Source organism: Carassius auratus, chromosome 18, assembly GCF_003368295.1.
Source record: "Carassius auratus strain Wakin chromosome 18, ASM336829v1, whole genome shotgun sequence".
NCBI lineage: Eukaryota > Metazoa > Chordata > Actinopteri > Cypriniformes > Cyprinidae > Carassius > Carassius auratus.
Window position 1 is genome coordinate 10732705 of NC_039260.1, and position 18897 is coordinate 10751601.

The 18897-nt window shown below is 45.7% G+C and overlaps 1 protein-coding gene and 1 pseudogene across 1 annotated transcript in view; one reads left to right on the forward strand and one right to left on the reverse strand.

Moving 5' to 3' along the window:
* On the reverse strand, positions 1–17134 carry LOC113118436 (ubiquitin carboxyl-terminal hydrolase 8-like; annotated as a pseudogene).
* LOC113118435 (histidine decarboxylase-like) overlaps positions 9530–18897 on the forward strand; it is a 23211-nt gene continuing 13843 nt past the window's right edge. The window contains exon 1 of the mRNA XM_026287592.1: positions 9530–9667. The gene's annotated coding sequence lies outside the window, so the exon portion shown is untranslated. The remainder of the gene's footprint in view (positions 9668–18897) is intronic.

Below are 18897 nucleotides of genomic sequence, written 5' to 3' on the forward strand. Positions count from 1 at the left end.
CCTGTGTTTACATCTGTTTATTAATGCATGTTTAAGGTTTATAGGCTAATACATGGATTTAAAGATTGCGCTTAATATAATAAGAAACCATGTGAGAGAATCAGTCCGTTCATCAGAAGAGAGACGCTGCAGAATGGGTCACTGTCGAGCAGCTGGATTCAGAGGAGTATTAGTAGAGAGACAGCTGTGTGTCAGACTCAGAGATATTGCTGACCGCTGGGTGACCGATGGGTTAATCAGCTGTCTCAGTCGATGAGGGTCACTGCACCGCTGCGGTCAGCTGATCCCTGAACACTAGCCTACAGAGCAGAGCAGGCCCAAGCTCACTGCGCTTTAGTGCGTGATGATAATGACTAGTGTGTGTTATTTACTGTTAACCATCAGCTCGCTTTCGGATCTGGCAGCACCCGTTATATTTGGTCACCATATAAATAAACGAAACATTGCACATCTAATGAGGGGTTAAGATTATAGTGCGCTTATATGGACGTCTAATCTCACACGTCCAGAGCAGATCAAAGCTCCTGTGTTCAGACTCCTGCAGGAATACAGACGCCACTGAGAGAGAGAGAGAGAGAGAGAGAGAGAGGCGTTCCCTCAGAGAAGTGTCCATCAGTCCTCATGGATAGGGCTTTAGCTCCGCCCACAGCTGCATGTCAAGCATGTGTCAATCACCCGGTCACCATGGTGACGCCCTGTCGCTGTCCCTCATAGAGACGAGTAGAAGAAGATGTAGGCGGCGGCCGAGCGCACCGAGGAGGCGGAGACATCGGACACCTCGTGATCATCAAACTTGAACCAGCGCTGCTTCAGAGGATTCTTACAGTACGCCGTGTAGTGACCGCCGTCCAGCCCTCCGTAATGATTCTGCAGAGACGAGACCACACATCATCACCTGAGAGTGAGAGATAGTGTGTGTGTGTGTGTGTGTGGTCTGGTACTCACAGACACAGCGTACAGGTTGTACTTCTTCAGGTTGTGTTTGGGTCCGATGACGTACTGTGACAGGTCCAGATTATCCAGCGGGAAATCCACCAGCGTCTGCAGCTTCTCCCTCCAGCGGCCGTCGTACTTGAACCTTACACACACACACACACACACACACGTGAGCCGCTGCTCTCCTGGACACCAGAGCCCTGCGCTGCAGACGTCACTCACCGTTTCAAGTGTACGAGGAGAATGGGAGGAAGTTTCCAGATCTGCATCTTCTTGATGGCGTCTCGGTGTGTCTTACAGCGGCGGCAGTAGAAGCGGTTGCTGTCGGTCAGACGCTCCTCTTTAGAGAACAGCTTCAGACAGTCCTGCACAAACACATCAAACCATCGCTGGAACTAGTCTTCATCATCATCATCATCATCATCATCAGAACAGTGAGCATGATGAATGATCAATATGAGAATAAAAATGTAATTTAAATTATTATAAAAAATATTACATTGATTATACAGGTGCTGGTCATTAATAAGAATATCATCATAAAGTTTATTTGACTAATTCCATTCAAAAAGTTAAACTTGTATATTATATTCATTCATTACACACAGACTGATATATTTTAAATGTTTTTTTCTGTTAATTTTGATGATTATAACTGACAACTAAGGAAAATCCCAAATTCTGTATCTCAGAAAATGTTAATATTGTGAAAAGGTTCAATATTGAAGACACCTGGTGTCACAGTCTAATCAACTAATTAACTCAAAACACCTGCAAAGCCTTTAAATGATCTCTCAGTCTAGTTCTGTAGGACACACAAACATGGGGAAGACTGCTGACCTGACAGTTGTCCAAAAGACGACCTTTGACACCTTGCACAAGGAGGGCAAGACACAAAAGGTCATTGCAAAAGAGGCTGGCTGTTCACAGAGCTCTGTGTCCAAGCACATTAATAGAGAGGAGAAGGGAAGGAAAAGATGTGTAGAAAAGTGTACAAGCAATAGAGATAACTGCACCCTGGAGAGGATTGTGAAACAAAACCCATTCAGAAATGTGGGGGAGATTCACAAAGAGTGGACTGCAGCTGGAGCCAGTGCTTCAAGAATCACTACACACAGACGTCTGCAAGACATGGGTTTCAGCTTCACATTCCTTGTGTCAAGACACTCTTGAACAACAGACAGCGTCAGAAGCGTCTCACTTCAGAAAGGACTGGACTGCTGCTGAGTGGTGCACAGTTATCTTCTCTGATGAAAGTAAATCAGGGTCCCAGAGTCTGGAGGAAGAGAGGAGAGGAACACAATCCTCGTTGCTTGAGTCCAGTGTAGAGTTTCCACAGTCAGTGATGGTTTGGGCTGCCATGTCATCTGCTGGTGTTGATCCACTGTGTTTTCTGAGGTCAAAGGTCAACACAGCCGTATACCAGGAAGTTTTAGAGCACTTCATGCTTCCTGCTGCTGACCAACTTTATGGAGATGCAGATTTCATTTTCCAACAGGACTCTCACCTGCACACAGTGATAAAGCTACCAGTACCTGGTTTAAGGACCATGGTATCCCTGTTCTTAATTTGCCAGCAAACTCCCCTGACCTTAACCCCAGAGAGAATCTGTGGAGTATTGTGAAGAGGAAGATGTGATATTTCAGACCCAAGAGTGCAGAAGATCTGAAGGCCACTATCAGAGTAACCTGGTCTCTCATAACACCTGAGCAGTGCCACAGACTGATCCACTCCATGCCACGCCGCATTGCTGCAGTCATTCAGACACAAGAGACACAACTCAGTATTTTCTGAGATAAAGAATTTGGGATTTTCCTTAGTTGTCAGTTATAATCATCAGAATTAGGGTTAGGTTCACACATCAATCGGTCAGCAACTGCCCGCTTTTGTTTTGTTTTATTTTGTCCAATCTCTGTTTCAGACTGGCACACAAAATGAATAGCAATCATTTCCCAAAATGTAATTTGTGTGAAAATATTATGAAGTCTGTAAACAAGCCAGGAAACACGAAGATGAGAGCACAAACACACCTGGAGTTCAGGATCATGAGCTGCACGCATGTAAACAAACACTGCTGCATTTCACCGTTCATTTCTATTTCTATTAAATCTCAGCCTTTGTGATGTCATAATTTATTTATTTTTTCAGATGCATTGTTCAGGCTTGTGTCATTGTTAGGTTCTGGAGCCAGTGTGAACAGTAGTACATCCTGTGTGTGTGTGTGTGTGTGTGAGACCTGTAGTGAGCACTTGCTGCTGGACGTCATCTCCAGGGTCAGGTACATGAAGGTCTCGAAGGTGCGTGACTTGTGCTGGCAGCTCATGCACTGGACCGTGGACTTGAACTGACCCTGGAACAGAGCCACGATGATGGACTCGTTCAGGAGCTTGTGTTTGGACCAGGCCAGCTCTGCAGCGCTCACGTCGTCCAGATGATCGATGTCCTCCTCCTTGTACCCGCGCCGCTTGTCCGCCTGACCGGGAGAGAGAGAGAGTGTGTGTGTGTGTGAGTGAGAGAGAGAGAGAGAGAGAGCGAGAGAGAGAGAGTGTGTGTGTGTGTGTGTGTGTGTGAAAGAGAGAGAGAGAGAGTGTGTGTGTGTGTGAAAGAGAGAGAGAGAGAGAGAGTGTGTGTGTGTGTGTGTGAAAGAGAGAGAACGAGAGAGAGAGAGAGAGAGTGTGTGTGTGTGTGTGTGTGTGTGTGTGTGAAAGAGAGAGAGAGAGAGAGAGAGTGTGTGTGTGAAAGAGAGAGAGAGAGAGAGTGTGTGTGTGTGTGAAAGAGAGAGAGAGAGAGAGTGTGTGTGTGTGTGAAAGAGAGAGAGAGAGAGAGAGAGAGAGAGAGAGAGAGTGTGTGTGTGTGTGTGTGTGTGTGTGTGTGTGTGTGTGTGTGTGTGAGAGAGAACAAGAGAGAGAGAGAGAGTGTGTGTGTGTGTGTGAGAGAGAGAATGAGAGAGAGAGAGAGTGTGTGTGTGTGTGTGAGAGAACGAGAGAGAGAGAGAGTGTGTGTGTGTGTGTGAGAGAGAGAACGAGAGAGAGAGAGAGTGTGTGTGTGTGTGTGTGTGTGTGTGTGTGAGAGAGAATGAGAGAGAGAGAGTGTGTGTGTGTGTGTGAGAGAACGAGAGAGAGAGAGAGTGTGTGTGTGTGAGAGAGAACGAGAGAGAGAGTGTGTGTGTGTGTGTGTGTGTGTGTGAGAGAGAATGAGAGAGAGAGAGTGTGTGTGTGTGTGTGTGTCTCCTGCAGAACACACTGGAGCTGTACCTTATTGAGATCCTCGTGCAGGCCGTCCATGAGGAACAGCAGTAGCTCCTGAGAGTCCTGGTGCTCGTAGCTGGAGAAGCGGTTGTTGATTTTACAGATGGTGCCTTTAAAATCCTGCGGACTGATCATCTTGTACTGTCCTGACCACAGCGCCTTCATGATGACGCTGAACTCCTCGGCCACCTCGCCCTTGTGACCCAGAATATTGCCCTGTGAGACGCACGCACACACACACACACACACACACTCTCTGAGTCACACTGCACGTGCTCGTCTGACACTCAGTGACGTGTGGAGGACAGTTACCGGTTGATGTCGTCCTGATAGATGTTCCTGTTGAAGTAGTCTGCCATGGCGACCGTGTTACACAGACACTGGAGGATGGAGTTCATGTAGCAGGTGTTGCCGAGGTTACGGAGGCCTGTTAGCAACGGCCCCTGACCTCCAAACACTGGGTTCAGGCTCCGGATCTTAGCAGCAGACGGACGAGTGACCTCCACCTTAGAGTAAGCAGCAGCGGTGACCAGCGGCCTGAGACACAAACACACACCAGCACACCGGTGAACAACTGTGTGTGTGTGTCTGTGTGTGTGTGAGAGACAGAGAGACAGAGAGAGAGAGAGAGGTGTGTGTGTGTGTGTGGTGTGTGAGAGACAGAGAGAGAGAGGTGTGTGTGTGTGTGTGTGTGTGTGTACTTGTTGTCTCTGCTGAAGGTGTGTGTGTGTGTGTGTGTACTTGTTGTCTCTGCTGAAGGTGTGTGTGTGTGTGTGTGTGTGTGTGTGTACTTGTTGTCTCTGCTGAAGGTGTGTGTGTGTGTGTGTGTGTGTGTGTGTACTTGTTGTCTCTGCTGAAGGTGTGTGTGTGTGTGTGTGTGTGTGTGTGTACTTGTTGTCTCTGCTGAAGGTGTGTGTGTGTGTGTGTGTACTTGTTGTTCTCTGCTGAAGGTGTGTGTGTGTGTGTGTGTGTACTTGTTGTCTCTGCTGAAGGTGTGTGTGTGTGTGTGTACTTGTTGTCTCTGCTGAAGGTGTGTGTGTGTGTGTGTGTGTGTGTGTACTTGTTGTCTCTGCTGAAGGTGTGTGTGTGTGTGTGTGTACTTGTTGTCTCTGCTGAAGGTGTGTGTGTGTGTGTGTGTGTACTTGTTGTCTCTGCTGAAGGTGTGTGTGTGTGTGTGTACTTGTTGTCTCTGCTGAAGGTGTGTGTGTGTGTGTGTACTTGTTGTCTCTGCTGAAGGTGTGTGTGTGTGTGTGTACTTGTTGTCTCTGCTGAAGGTGTGTGTGTGTGTGTGTGTACTTGTTGTCTCTGCTGAAGGTGTGTGGTGTGTGTGTGTACTTGTTGTCTCTGCTGAAGGTGTGTGTGTGTGTGTGTCTTGTTGTCTTGCTGAAGGTGTGTGTGTGTGTGTGTGTGTGTGTGTGTACTTGTTGTCTCTGCTGAAGGTGTGTGTGTGTGTGTGTTGTGTGTGTGTGTACTTGTTGTCTCTGCTGAAGGTGTGTGTGTGTGTGGTGTGTGTGTGTACTTGTTGTCTCTGCTGAAGGTGTTGTGTGTGTGTGTGTGTGTGTGTGTGTGTGTGTGTGTGTACTTGTTGTCTCTGCTGAAGGTGTGTGTGTGTGTGTGTGTGTGTGTGTGTGTGTGTGTGTGTGTGTACTTGTTGTCTCTGCTGAAGGTGTGTTGTGTGTGTACTTGTTGTCTCTGCTGAAGGTGTGTGTGTGTGTGTGTACTTGTTGTCTCTGCTTGAAGGTGTGTGTGTGTGTGTGTGTACTTGTTGTCTCTGCTGAAGGTGTGTGTGTGTGTGTGTGTGTGTGTGTACTTGTTGTCTCTGCTGAAGGTGTGTGTGTGTGTGTGTACTTGTTGTCTCTTGCTGAAGGTGTGTGTGGTGTGTGTGTGTACTTGTTGTCTCTGCTGAAGGTGTGTGTGTGTGTGTGTGTGTGTACTTGTTGTCTCTGCTGAAGGTGTGTGTGTGTGGTGTGTGTGTGTGTGTGTGTACTTGTTGTCTCTGCTGAAGGTGTGTGTGTGTGTGTGTGTACTTGTTGTCCTCTGCTGAAGGTGTGGTGTGTGTGTGTGTGTACTTGTTGTCTCTGCTGAAGGTGTGTGTGTGTGTGTGTGTGTGTACTTGTTGTCTCTGCTGAAGGTGTGTGTGTGTGTGTGTACTTGTTGTCTCTGCTGAAGGTGTGTGTGTGTGTGTGTGTGTACTTGTTGTCTCTGCTGAAGGTGTGGTGTTGGTGTGGTACTTGTTGTCTCTGCTGAAGGTGTGGTTGTGTGTGTGTGTGTACTTGTTGTCTCTGCTGAAGGTGTGTGTGTGTGTGTGTACTTGTTGTCTCTGCTGAAGGTGTGTGTTTGTGTGTGTACTTGTTGTCTCTGCTGAAGGTGTGTGTGTGTGTGTGTGTGTACTTGTTGTCTCTGCTGAAGGTGTGTGTGTGTGTGTGTGTGTGTGTGTACTTGTTGTCTCTGCTGAAGGTGTGTGTGTGTGTGTGTGTGTGTGTGTGTGTACTTGTTGTCTCTGCTGAAGGTGTGTGTGTGTGTGTGTGTGTGTACTTGTTGTCTCTGCTGAAGGTGTGTGTGTGTGTGTGTGTGTGTGTGTGTGTGTACTTGTTGTCTCTGCTGAAGGTGTGTGTGTGTGTGTGGTGTACTTGTTGTCTCTGCTGAAGGTGTGTGTGTGTGTGTGTACTTGTTGTCTCTGCTGAAGGTGTGTGTGTGTGTGTGTACTTGTTGTCTCTGCTGAAGGTGTGTGTGTGTGTGTGTACTTGTTGTCTCTGCTGAAGGTGTGTGTGTGTGTGTGTGTGTACTTGTTGTCTCTGCTGAAGGTGTGTGTGTGTGTGTGTGTGTGTGTGTGTGTGTACTTGTTGTCTCTGCTGAAGGTGTGTTGTGTGTGTGTGTGTGTGTACTTGTTGTCTCTGCTGAAGGTGTGTGTGTGTGTGTGTGTGTGTGTGTACTTGTTGTCTCTGCTGAAGGTGTGTGTGTGTGTGTGTGTACTTGTTGTCTCTGCTGAAGGTGTGTGTGTGTGTGTGTGTGTGTGTACTTGTTGTCTCTGCTGAAGGTGTGTGTGTGTGTGTGTGTGTGTGTGTGTGTGTACTTGTTGTCTCTGCTGAAGGTGTGTGTGTGTGTGTGTGTGTGTGTACTTGTTGTCTCTGCTGAAGGTGTGTGTGTGTGTGTGTGTGTGTGTGTGTGTACTTGTTGTCTCTGCTGAAGGTGTGTGTGTGTGTGTGTGTACTTGTTGTCTCTGCTGAAGGTGTGTGTGTGTGTGTGTACTTGTTGTCTCTGCTGAAGGTGTGTGTGTGTGTGTGTACTTGTTGTCTCTGCTGAAGGTGTGTGTGTGTGTGTGTGTACTTGTTGTCTCTGCTGAAGGTGTGTGTGTGTGTGTGTGTGTGTACTTGTTGTCTCTGCTGAAGGTGTGTGTGTGTGTGTGTGTGGTGTGTGTGTGTGTGTACTTGTTGTCTCTGCTGAAGGTGTGTGTGTGTGTGTGTGTGTGTACTTGTTGTCTCTGCTGAAGGTGTGTGTGTGTGTGTGTGTGTGTGTGTGTGTACTTGTTGTCTCTGCTGAAGGTGTGTGTGTGTGTGTGTGTACTTGTTGTCTCTGCTGAAGGTGTGTGTGTGTGTGTGTGTGTGTGTACTTGTTGTCTCTGCTGAAGGTGTGTGTGTGTGTGTGTGTGTGTGTGTGTACTTGTTGTCTCTGCTGAAGGTGTGTGTGTGTGTGTGTGTGTACTTGTTGTCTCTGCTGAAGGTGGGCGTGGCTGCAGGTTTTCTGCTGGTCTCTGTGCTCAGCTCTTGGCTGATGTCTGGAGAGGAGTAAGAGCGTTTGAGTTTGGACTGCTCTCTCTCTCTCTCCTTCTCTCTCTCTCGCTCCTGCTCCTTCTCTTTCTCCGTCTCTGCGGGCGGAGGTTTGGGTTTAGCGGCGCTGGGCTGGACCTGAGGCGTGTGGACCTCCGGGGGGTACAGGTGCACGCGGTTGGTGGGAGAGTGGTAATATCTGTAGGTGCCCGTCACTGTGTCCAGAAACTGCAGAGACGAGGGTTAGAAACAACAACAACAACAACAACAACAACAACACGACAAACTCCTGCTCCTCTGACCTTCATCCAGCCGTCCGGCAGCCCAGGGACGGTCCGGCCCATCTCCTCACTGTGTGCTCGGGTCAGAGACTCCCTCTGCAACACACACACACACACGTTACACACTCCTGTTCAAGTGTGTGATGTGGAGTTTTAACAATGTGTGAGCTGAGTTTGTTTCTTTCTTCTCAAAAACACACTTTGCACACATTTTCTCTACATATTATTTCTGTTTGATTGCCCCAAAATGTAAAACTTAAAGCTGCAGTAGGTAACTTTTGTAAATATATATTTTTTACATATTAATAAACCTGTCATTATGTCCTGACAGTAGAATATGAGACAGATAATCTGTGTAAAAATCCAGCTCCTCTGGCTCCTCCCAGTGTCCTATTGCTATTTGCAGTTACGGACCGCTCCCGGTAAGAAACAACCAATCAGATCTGCGGTCCGTAACTTTGTTTGTGTTCAAAATGTAGAAAAATGTATATAATAAGTGAGTACACCATGAATCCATTTTCCTAACCGTGTTTTTGGCTTGTCCTGAATCACTAGGGTACACCTATAATAAGTGTTTATATTCGGACTATTTTAGACTGCTTCGGGGGTACCGCGGCGGAGTAACCCAGTACCTTTGTGATTCTTCATAGACATAAACAGAGAGAAGTAGTTCCGGCTACGATGTTCTTCCGCAAGACGCAAGCAGTTCTGTTTATTAACCGCTAGAGCGTCAAAAGTTCCCTACCGTAGCTTTAAGCTGATGTTGCCAATTTCCCCCAGCTGAAGTTTTGTTGTATTTTTATGTGAAATGATATAGTTAATATGCATCACATGAGCACGAGTGATGTTTCTACACAAAACAATCCCATAACATGTTGGGATGTATTTTTTGGTCAATATCACACAGAAAGAAAGAGCGAGTGCGTGTGTGAGAGTGTGAATGTGTGTGAGAGTGTAAATGTGTGTGTGTGTGTCTCTCACAGCGCTGAAGGGTGCAGGTGAGTCCAGGGACATGCTCTTCATGGCAGCGTCCAGCGGGACGTCCTTCTGCGCTCTCCTGTTCCTGTCGTCTCTCTGATCCTTCTCTTCTGCCGTCTGTCTCTCCAGCTTCTTCCTCTCCTGCTTCTCCTCCTCCTCCTTCTTCCTCTCGCTCTGTTCTCGCTGATGTCTCTCGGCCGTCTCTCTCTCCTCCAGGGCTCGTTTGCGCTGCTCCTGCTCTTTTCGGGCTTTCTCCATCAGACTGAGAGTCTCGGCGTGGATCTCCCTGCGCTCCTCTTCACTCAGAGCTCTGGACGGGTCCAGCGGGGGTTTAGCGGAGCGGTCGGGCATCACGGGGCCGTTGTGTGCAGCGGGGCCGTCGCTCACTGAGGGCTCTTCGCTGAGCTTTGCGGTCACTGCTGGTTTCTTGGAGCGGTCGACCTGCGTTCAGAGAAAGGTTAGTGTGTGTGTGTGTGTGTGTGTGTGTGTGTGTGAGGGCCCTGCTCCAGGTGTAACTCACCTGTGGAGTGTGTCGAGGCGCAGCGGCGTCTGTATTTACAGGTTGTTGTGTGGGTGTGTATGCGGGTGGCTCTGCGGGTGGCTCGGAGTCCACGGTTCTGCCGTTGAGCTGCACTTCTGCGGGCTCCTCACACACACTCACGGGTTCAGGCTCCTCCAGAGACGGGTACGAGAAGTTCACTGAAACCACAGCAGCAGCGTCACGGATCAGAACAGAGATACACTGAGATTAAGAACGCTCACACCAAGAACAACAACTATAACCATAATTATTATTAGCATCCACACCCCCACACAATAATGTTCTGGTTATTATAAGTGCTGCAGTTTTGTCACCTGTCGCTTTAAATGCTCAAGCTTTTTATAGCTTGATGGATTCTGATTGGCTGTCAATGTTTTAATCATTCATCAGATGGAAAACATTGTTCTGAAAGAGATTCCAATGATATCATTCCTCTGTATCCATTATATTTCTGGTGTGATTTCATTATTCTCACAGATTTATTATTAAAATGTTATAGTTATCATTATACTTATTGTCTTTGGTGTTAACAGGCCTTAAAGGGACAGTGTTTTTTTTTTTTTAACCCAAGCTGGATTTTTAATTGTTTCGTGTGTGCTGTGATACTCACGCTGCGGCAGTGTGCTGGCCGTCTGCTGTCGGGGGGTTTGACCTTAGCGTTGCTGGTGTACATTGGGTAAAAGAGCAGCCAGTTATCATATCCTCCATCCAGCACCAGAGGCTCACTGCGCAGGATCGTACTACTGTCCCACTGCACACACACACAAACCCATCAGATATGACACACAAACACCAGATACGACACACAAACACCAGATACGACACACACATCAGATACGATACGACACACACACACATACACGTGTCCGATACCACACACACACACACACATTAGATACGACACACGATGAGCAGGAGATACAGTGCCAGCCCTACAGTACCTTATATAGAGCATCCTTCAGACTCTGTAGAGTGGAGCCCAGTTTGAGATCAGAGACGCAGCTGAACCAGTCCAGCAGAACCACATAATCCACGAATCCTCTGCGCTTCCAGTCGTCCAGAGACACCGCAGGGAGCTTCAGCTCGATCTGGTTCACCGTCACCCTGAACATCAGCAATACACGAGAGCATTCAATACCAGTGCAGGCGAGAGCATTCAATACTCATACAAACGAGTATACACGCAAGAGCATTCAATACAAAAGAGTATACTCGCGAGAACATTCAATACTCATACAAACGAGTATACACGCGAGAGTATTCAATACTCACGTACGCACGCGAGAGCATTCAACACTCACACATGCACGCGAGAGCATTCAATACTCATACAAATGAGTATACACGCAAGAGCATTCAATACAAAAGAGTATACTCGCGAGAACATTCAATACTCATACAAACGAGTATACACGCGAGAGTATTCAATACTCACGTACGCACGCGAGAGCATTCAACACTCACACATGCACGCGAGAGCATTCAATACTCATACAAACGAGTATACACGCGAGAACATTCCATACTCACGCATGCGTATGCGAGAGCATTCAATACTCATACAAACGAGTATACACGCGAGAGCATTCAATACAAAAGAGTATACTCGCGAGAGCATTCAATACTCATACAAACGAGTATACACGCGAGAGTATTCAATACTCACGTACGCACGCGAGAGCATTCAATACTCACACATGCACGCGAGAGCATTCAATACTCATACAAATGAGTATACACGTGAGAGCATTCAATACTCACTCACTCCTGCACGTGAGAGTATTCAATACTCACGCACGCACACCAGAGCATTCAATACTCATACAAATGAGTATACACGTGAGAGCATTCAATACTCACTCACTCCTGCACGTGAGAGTATTCAATACTCACGCACGCACGCCAGAGCATTCAATACTCACGCACGCACGCCAGAGCATTCAATACTCACGCACGCACGCCAGAGCATTCAATACTCATGCACGCACGCCAGAGCATTCAATACTCATGCACGCACGCCAGAGCATTCAATACTCACGCACGCGAGAGCATTCAATACTCACGTACGCACGAGAGAACATTCAATACTCACTCCTGAACGCGAGAGTATTCAATACTCACGCACGCACTCGAGAGCATTCAATACTCACGCACGCACTCAAGAGCATTCAATACTCACGCACGCACTCGAGAGCATTCAATACTCATGCACGCACGTGAGAGCATTCAATAATCATACAAACGAGTATACACGCGAGAGCATTCAATACAAACAAGTATACACGTGAAAGCATTCAGTACTCACGCACGCACGCAAGAGAATTCAATACTCGTACAAACGAGTATACATAAGAGAGCATTCAATACTCACTCACTCACGAATGCCAGAGCATTCAATACTCACGCACGCACGCGAGAGCATTCAATACTCACGCACGCACACCAGAGCATTCAATACTCACGCACGCACGCCAGAGCATTCAATACTCACGCACGCACGCGAGAGCATTCAATACTCACGCACGCACGCGAGAGCATTCAATACTCACTCACACAAACGAGAGCATTCAATACTCACTCACACACACGAGAGCATTCAATACTCACTCACACACACGAGAGCATTCAATACTCATGCTCGCACGCCAGAACATTCAATACTCATACAAACGAGTATACACACGAGAGCATTCAATACTCACGTACGCAAGAGCTTTCAGTACTCACGCACGCGAGAGCATTCAATACTCACACACGAATGCGAGAACATTCAATACTTATGCCCGCGAGAGCATTCAATACTCATACAAACGAATATACACGCGAGAGCATTCAATACTCACGTAAGCACGCAAGAGCATTCAATACTCACATAAGCACGCGAGAGCATTCAATACTCACGCACGCACGCGAGAGCATTCAATACTCACGCACTCGAGAGCATTCAATACTCATACAAACGAGTATACACACGAGAGCATTCAATACTCACGCATGCGAGAGCTTTCAGTACTCACGCACGCGAGAGCATTCAATACTCACACACGCACGCGAGAGCATTCAATACTCACACACGCACGCGAGAGCATTCAATACTCACGCACGCACGCGAGAGCATTCAATACTCACGCACGCACGCGAGAGCATTCAATACTCACGCACGCACGCGAGAGCATTCAATACTCACTCTTTCACTCGAGAGCATTCAATACTCATACAAACGAGTATACATGTGAGAGCAATCAATACTCACTCACGCACGCACGCGAGAGCAATCAATACTCACTCACGCACGCGAGAGCATTCAATACACATACAAATGAGTATACACGCGAGAGCATTCAATAAAAAAACGAGTATACACGCGAAAGCATTCAGTACTCAAGCACGCACGCACTCGAGAGCATTCAATACTCACGCACGCACGCACGCGAGAGCATTCAATACTCATACAAATGAGTATACACGTGAGAGCATTCAATACTCACTCACTCCTGCACGTGAGAGTATTCAATACTCACGCACGCACGCCAGAGCATTCAATACTCACGCACGCACGCCAGAGCATTCAATACTCACGCACGCCAGAGCATTCAATACTCACGCACGCACGCCAGAGCATTCAATACTCACGCACGCACGCCAGAGCATTCAATACTCACGCACGCACGCCAGAGCATTCAATACTCACGCACGCACGCCAGAGCATTCAATACTCACGCACGCACGCCAGAGCATTCAATACTCACGCACGCCAGAGCATTCAATACTCACGCACGCACGCCAGAGCATTCAATACTCATGCACGCACGCCAGAGCATTCAATACTCACGCACGCACGCGAGAGCATTCAATACTCACGTACGCACGAGAGAACATTCAATACTCACTCCTGCACGCGAGAGTATTCAATACTCACGCACGCACTCGAGAGCATTCAATACTCACGCACGCACTCGAGAGCATTCAATACTCACGCACGCACTCGAGAGCATTCAATACTCATGCACGCACGTGAGAGCATTCAATAATCATACAAACGAGTATACACGCGAGAGCATTCAATACAAACAAGTATACACGTGAAAGCATTCAGTACTCACGCACGCACGCAAGAGAATTCAATACTCGTACAAACGAGTATACATGCGAGAGCATTCAATACTCACGCACGCACGAATGCCAGAGCATTCAATACTCACGCACGCACGCGAGAGCATTCAATACTCACGCACGCACGCGAGAGCATTCAATACTCACGCACGCACGCGAGAGCATTCAATACTCACGCACGCACGCGAGAGCATTCAATACGCACGCACGCACGCACGCACGCGAGAGCATTCAATACGCACGCACGCGAGAGCATTCAATAGGCACGCACGCGAGAGCATTCAATACTCACGCACGCGAGAGCATTCAATACTCACACACGAGTTACAAGTTAAAAGGTTACAAGCTCAAAAACATATAATTTCATGTATAACATGAAACATAAGGATGAATCTTTGATCAGTTGCATTTAAAAAAAATCGATTTTTGGAATACGTGAAATGCAGACTTCACTATTATTTGAGACTGGCTAGCATGTGTAGAGATGTGAGAGTGATGATGGGTGACTGGGAAGATGATAGTGAATTGAGATGAGTGTGTGTGTGTGTGTGTGTGTGTTTGGGACTGACCCTGGACTGATGGCCTCCTCAGGAACACTGATGTACGTCTGAGACGGGACACACATCTGAGACTCCTGGAAGTCCTGTCTGCTGCGCGCGTCCATCACCAGCACACTGATACTGGGATCCTTCATCAGCTGGAACAGATCCTTAGCACTGATGCTTCCTGATGGGACACAACACACACATCACAGAACAACACACACACACAGACAGACATATGACGCTCCGCCGGGACACACCTTTATCACCTCCAGTCTTACTGTTACTGGGTTCCTCGTTAACCTGCTGAAAAACACACACACACACACACACACATTAATTAACAAATCAAATCAAAGCATGCATGATGATGGCCTCTGAACTTGGACCCATTTAACTGCTCGAGCGCCAACTGCGAGTTGAACTAATAAAACATGGAACCTTTTCTTTTTTATATCTCGCTATGGCATATTCATATTGTTCCTTTATTTATCTACAGCAGTGAAATAAACTGGTCACATGATCACAGAAGCTGATCATGGACCCATGAAGCCACACTGAAACTGGGTCACAATGCAACACGCTTCACTCTTACAGACACTTGTGCAGGTCAATCATTCTGACATTTTTAAAGACATTTTCCAGTTACTGATGGCTGATTCAGCCGAGAGCAATAAATCTTTTTTTTTCTTTTTTGCTTTATGTCAGTATTGTCTTCTTTACAGTTATGATGAGGTTATTTAAGTTAACCAACACGTTTGTTTGTGTAATCTTAATGAGTTTATCAGATCAAATGATGAAGCCACACAAAGGGATGTGATTTCCAGTCCAGCAGCACCTTCTTACTGTCCTTCTTCTGTGAAGCTCCTCGAGGCGAAGCACGGACATCTTTTTCACTTTCTTCTCGTCGACTCGTTTCCTCCTTTCTCTCTTTCTCTTCCAGCTTTTTCCGCACTTCTACTTCCTCATACCTGAGAGATGGACACCAGCAGGTGAACAGAGTGTGTGTGAGACAGAAGAGAGAGAGTGTGTGTGAGTGTGTGTGTGTCTGAGACTGACCGGAGCTTCAAACTCTCTGAAAGCTTCTCTGCCTCCTCGATGGCCTTCTTAAAGCTGGTTGGTCCCAGCATAGACAGGAAGAACTCCTGAAAGACGTCAGAAGACTACAGTGACTGACAGAACATGCATCACATTTCAGGACATACACACGTTCACAGCATCTGCTGAATAATCATACAAACGTGTGTATAACACACATGTAACGCAGTGATCTCACCCTCAGTGTCACGTCTACACTATTAAAATCTCCCACAATGCACTGGGGCTGTACCTGCTGCTGCTTGAAGTCCGGTCTCTTCTTGATGAGGTCATAGACCGTCAGGTACTTCATGTACAGGACATAAGCTTTCTCCTCATCGCGGTCCAGACGACACTCCTCCGCCGCTTTGAAGATCTTACACGCGCTCTGGACGTAACTGAAACACACGAACATCAGCATCAGATCTGTACAGATGGCTGCTGAAACTGTTTCTAAGTGCTTACGATGCTTATGAGAATCTGCTGCCACAAATAGAGATGTTCTTTAATCAATCAATACTGCAGAATACTTCAAGACAATACCATGCTCCTCTGTGTATCATAATATACAAGTCAATGGCTACCGTCACTTTAAGAGTCAAATAAATCATAGTGTCTCCTGATGATATTCTGAGATCTTATGAAGAGAAACTGATCATTACTGTATGTACAGCATTATTACTGTAATCAAGAGTCTCAGACAAATGATCCGGAGTGATTCATTCACAAACGAATCATTCTTTTGAACCAGATCTTTTTACTGAACTGGATGAAATGAGTGGAATCAGCAGTGAATCTGATTCTGATGAACGAACTGATTCAGCTTCAGTTCCTCAACAGACACTGAACGGAGGAAACAGTTCGACTCAGACTGAACACCGTGAACACAACACTTGAACGAAGGCCCAAATCAACCTCTTTATGGCTTCTCTGTGTTTATGTAGAAAGGTGAGCTGATATTGGGTGCTTTAATAATAGAATCGTGTATATGATGACATAAACAGTGTGAACTAAATCACTTCAATGAAACAGACTGTCCAAAAGGATCAGTTCACAGAAAAGACTCTGGATTACAGTAATAATGCTGTAAATAATGATCAGTTTCTCACACAGATTGATTGTTTCAGTTCATAAGATCTCAGAATATCATCAGGAGACACAGGATTCATTTGATGTTCCCTGGTGTGATTTTATTTAACTCTTAAAATAATGGTAGAGTCACACTCACTTCCTGGTGCTGGTCTGACCCGGTTTGACCTCTGCCCTCTTGTTCAGGTCACTCAGTGATGTGGACAGATACAGATCCTTCACTGCAGTGGACACAGACGGCATTTCTGCTCATATTCCTGCAAACATCCCACATCAGACCAATTCAGAATCATTAACATATGAATCATATCTAAACAATCAGACTCAGAACAGAACAGACATTATACTAATGATCCTGAACTACAGTACATTAATAACTGGCTGTTTATTAGTATCGCAGTTTACCCTAAACACACCTCTGGAATAAAATCCTCTCGGAAAACACTCTGGGATCAGCAGAGAAGCGCAGTTTAGCAGGAAAAGTGAAGTTTATTCCGGACTCGAGACAGTAAACAAGCTGAAAGTGCTCGATCAAACGCGGAAGTCCACGGATTCAAACAGCGGAAGCTTTATTTAAACACACACTGCGTACACACCTAACCTTCAAAGCGCTTAACAAAACCAGACAAAACGAAAACAATACAAAACAATATATAAACAGATACATTTATGATGTGCATTACCTCTGGGCGTTTAAACTCTTATTCTTACTGCACAACTCATTAAACCCTGGTTGAGTTATGTGACACTTTTGTAGAGTGACTGGTGTATTGTTTATATCGTGTCATAAAATGAATATAACTGCGGAGATTCGCTTTGAAATGAACGTCATAACTGCGCTCGTATGTGTCAGCTGATGGATGTCTCGGCGCATGCGCACTACCTTCATTCTGCTCTACGAGAGGTTGGACTTTTTTAAAATAAAGATTCTACATTACAGAAAAATAATATAATATTACAAATAATAATAAATAAAACGCTGCTTGGCCTCGCTGCAGCAGCAGGTGAATGTCGTGTACGTAGTATATTTCTAAATAAATATGAATAATTAAATCAATAAGCATTCACTTTAGATGTAAATGTTAAATAAAGTCTTGAAAAATTTAACAAAATTAAGTGAGTTAATGCTTAAAACATGAATAAAAGGATTCTAAACATTAGTTTTCCCTTTGAATAAAGATTTTTCTGAGCCTTTTGGCAGATATTTGTTCTTTAATCATAAATTCACTTCTTTTTGATCAGTTTCTCTGAAAACAAGACTTTTTATTTTAAGTCATTTTGTTCCTCCTAAATGTGTCTTGATTTAAGAATCTTTAGTTATTTTCTGATTGATCTTAAAATCTGTCGTGCCCATGTTTTGTCTCGAGATGCACACCAGAAATGATTGTTTCGGTAACACTTTATTTTAATGGTGTCTTGTGAACAGTTTGACTTTAAGTAATGTTGCACCTGCATGTGTACTAACTCTCGTCAGACTGTTTGCTTAATATCTGCTAACTCTTTTATTTTCATGGCTTGCCAACAGACATTGACTATAACTAAGTCTTACTATGCAAATACATGCCAAATTATTCTAACCCTAATCCTACCAGTCTACTAAAACTCTACTAATACTCTAACGCAGCGGTTCTCAATCCCAGTTCTCACGCACCACTGCTCTGCACATTTTGTACGTTTCTCTTATTGCTTCTGACATTTGTTATATTCGAACAGAAGTGCCCTGCGAAGTATACATCTCAGGATAGTTAGTAGAAGTGCAGTGTTACTTACAATCAACAAAATGTGTTAAAGGGACTGTCTTGTTCTAAACCCTGTCTGTGAAACAGGCCATAGTGTTTCAGAGCAGAGAGTTTTTTTGTTTTGCTTTGTTTTAGTAGAGGTATTTAAAAACAGTGCAGATCTGTTGGAAGTTGTATTTTTCAGACTTTGCTAAAACCAGACATTTACATTAACAGACCACACTGAAATATTGTGTTTCATTCAATTTATTCCTTACATTTTCTGCACTTGGTCTTATAAAGTCTTCAGCTGACCTGCAGAAACCCAGCTGTTGTGTGTGAATGATGTGCGTCTGCTGTCAGATGTCTCTGTGCATTTGGGAGAGAAGCTCCTGGATTCTGATGGTGTTAGTGTGAGAGAGTGTGTGTAAGAGAGATAGTGTGTGTGTGTGTGTGTGAGAGAGAGAGAGAGAGAGAGAGAGTGTGTGTGTGTGTTTGCAGAGGTGTCAAGTAACGAAGTACAAATACTTCGTTACTGTACTTAAGTAGAAATTTGGGGTATCTATACTTTACTTGAGTGATTATTTTTCAGCTGACTTTTTACTTC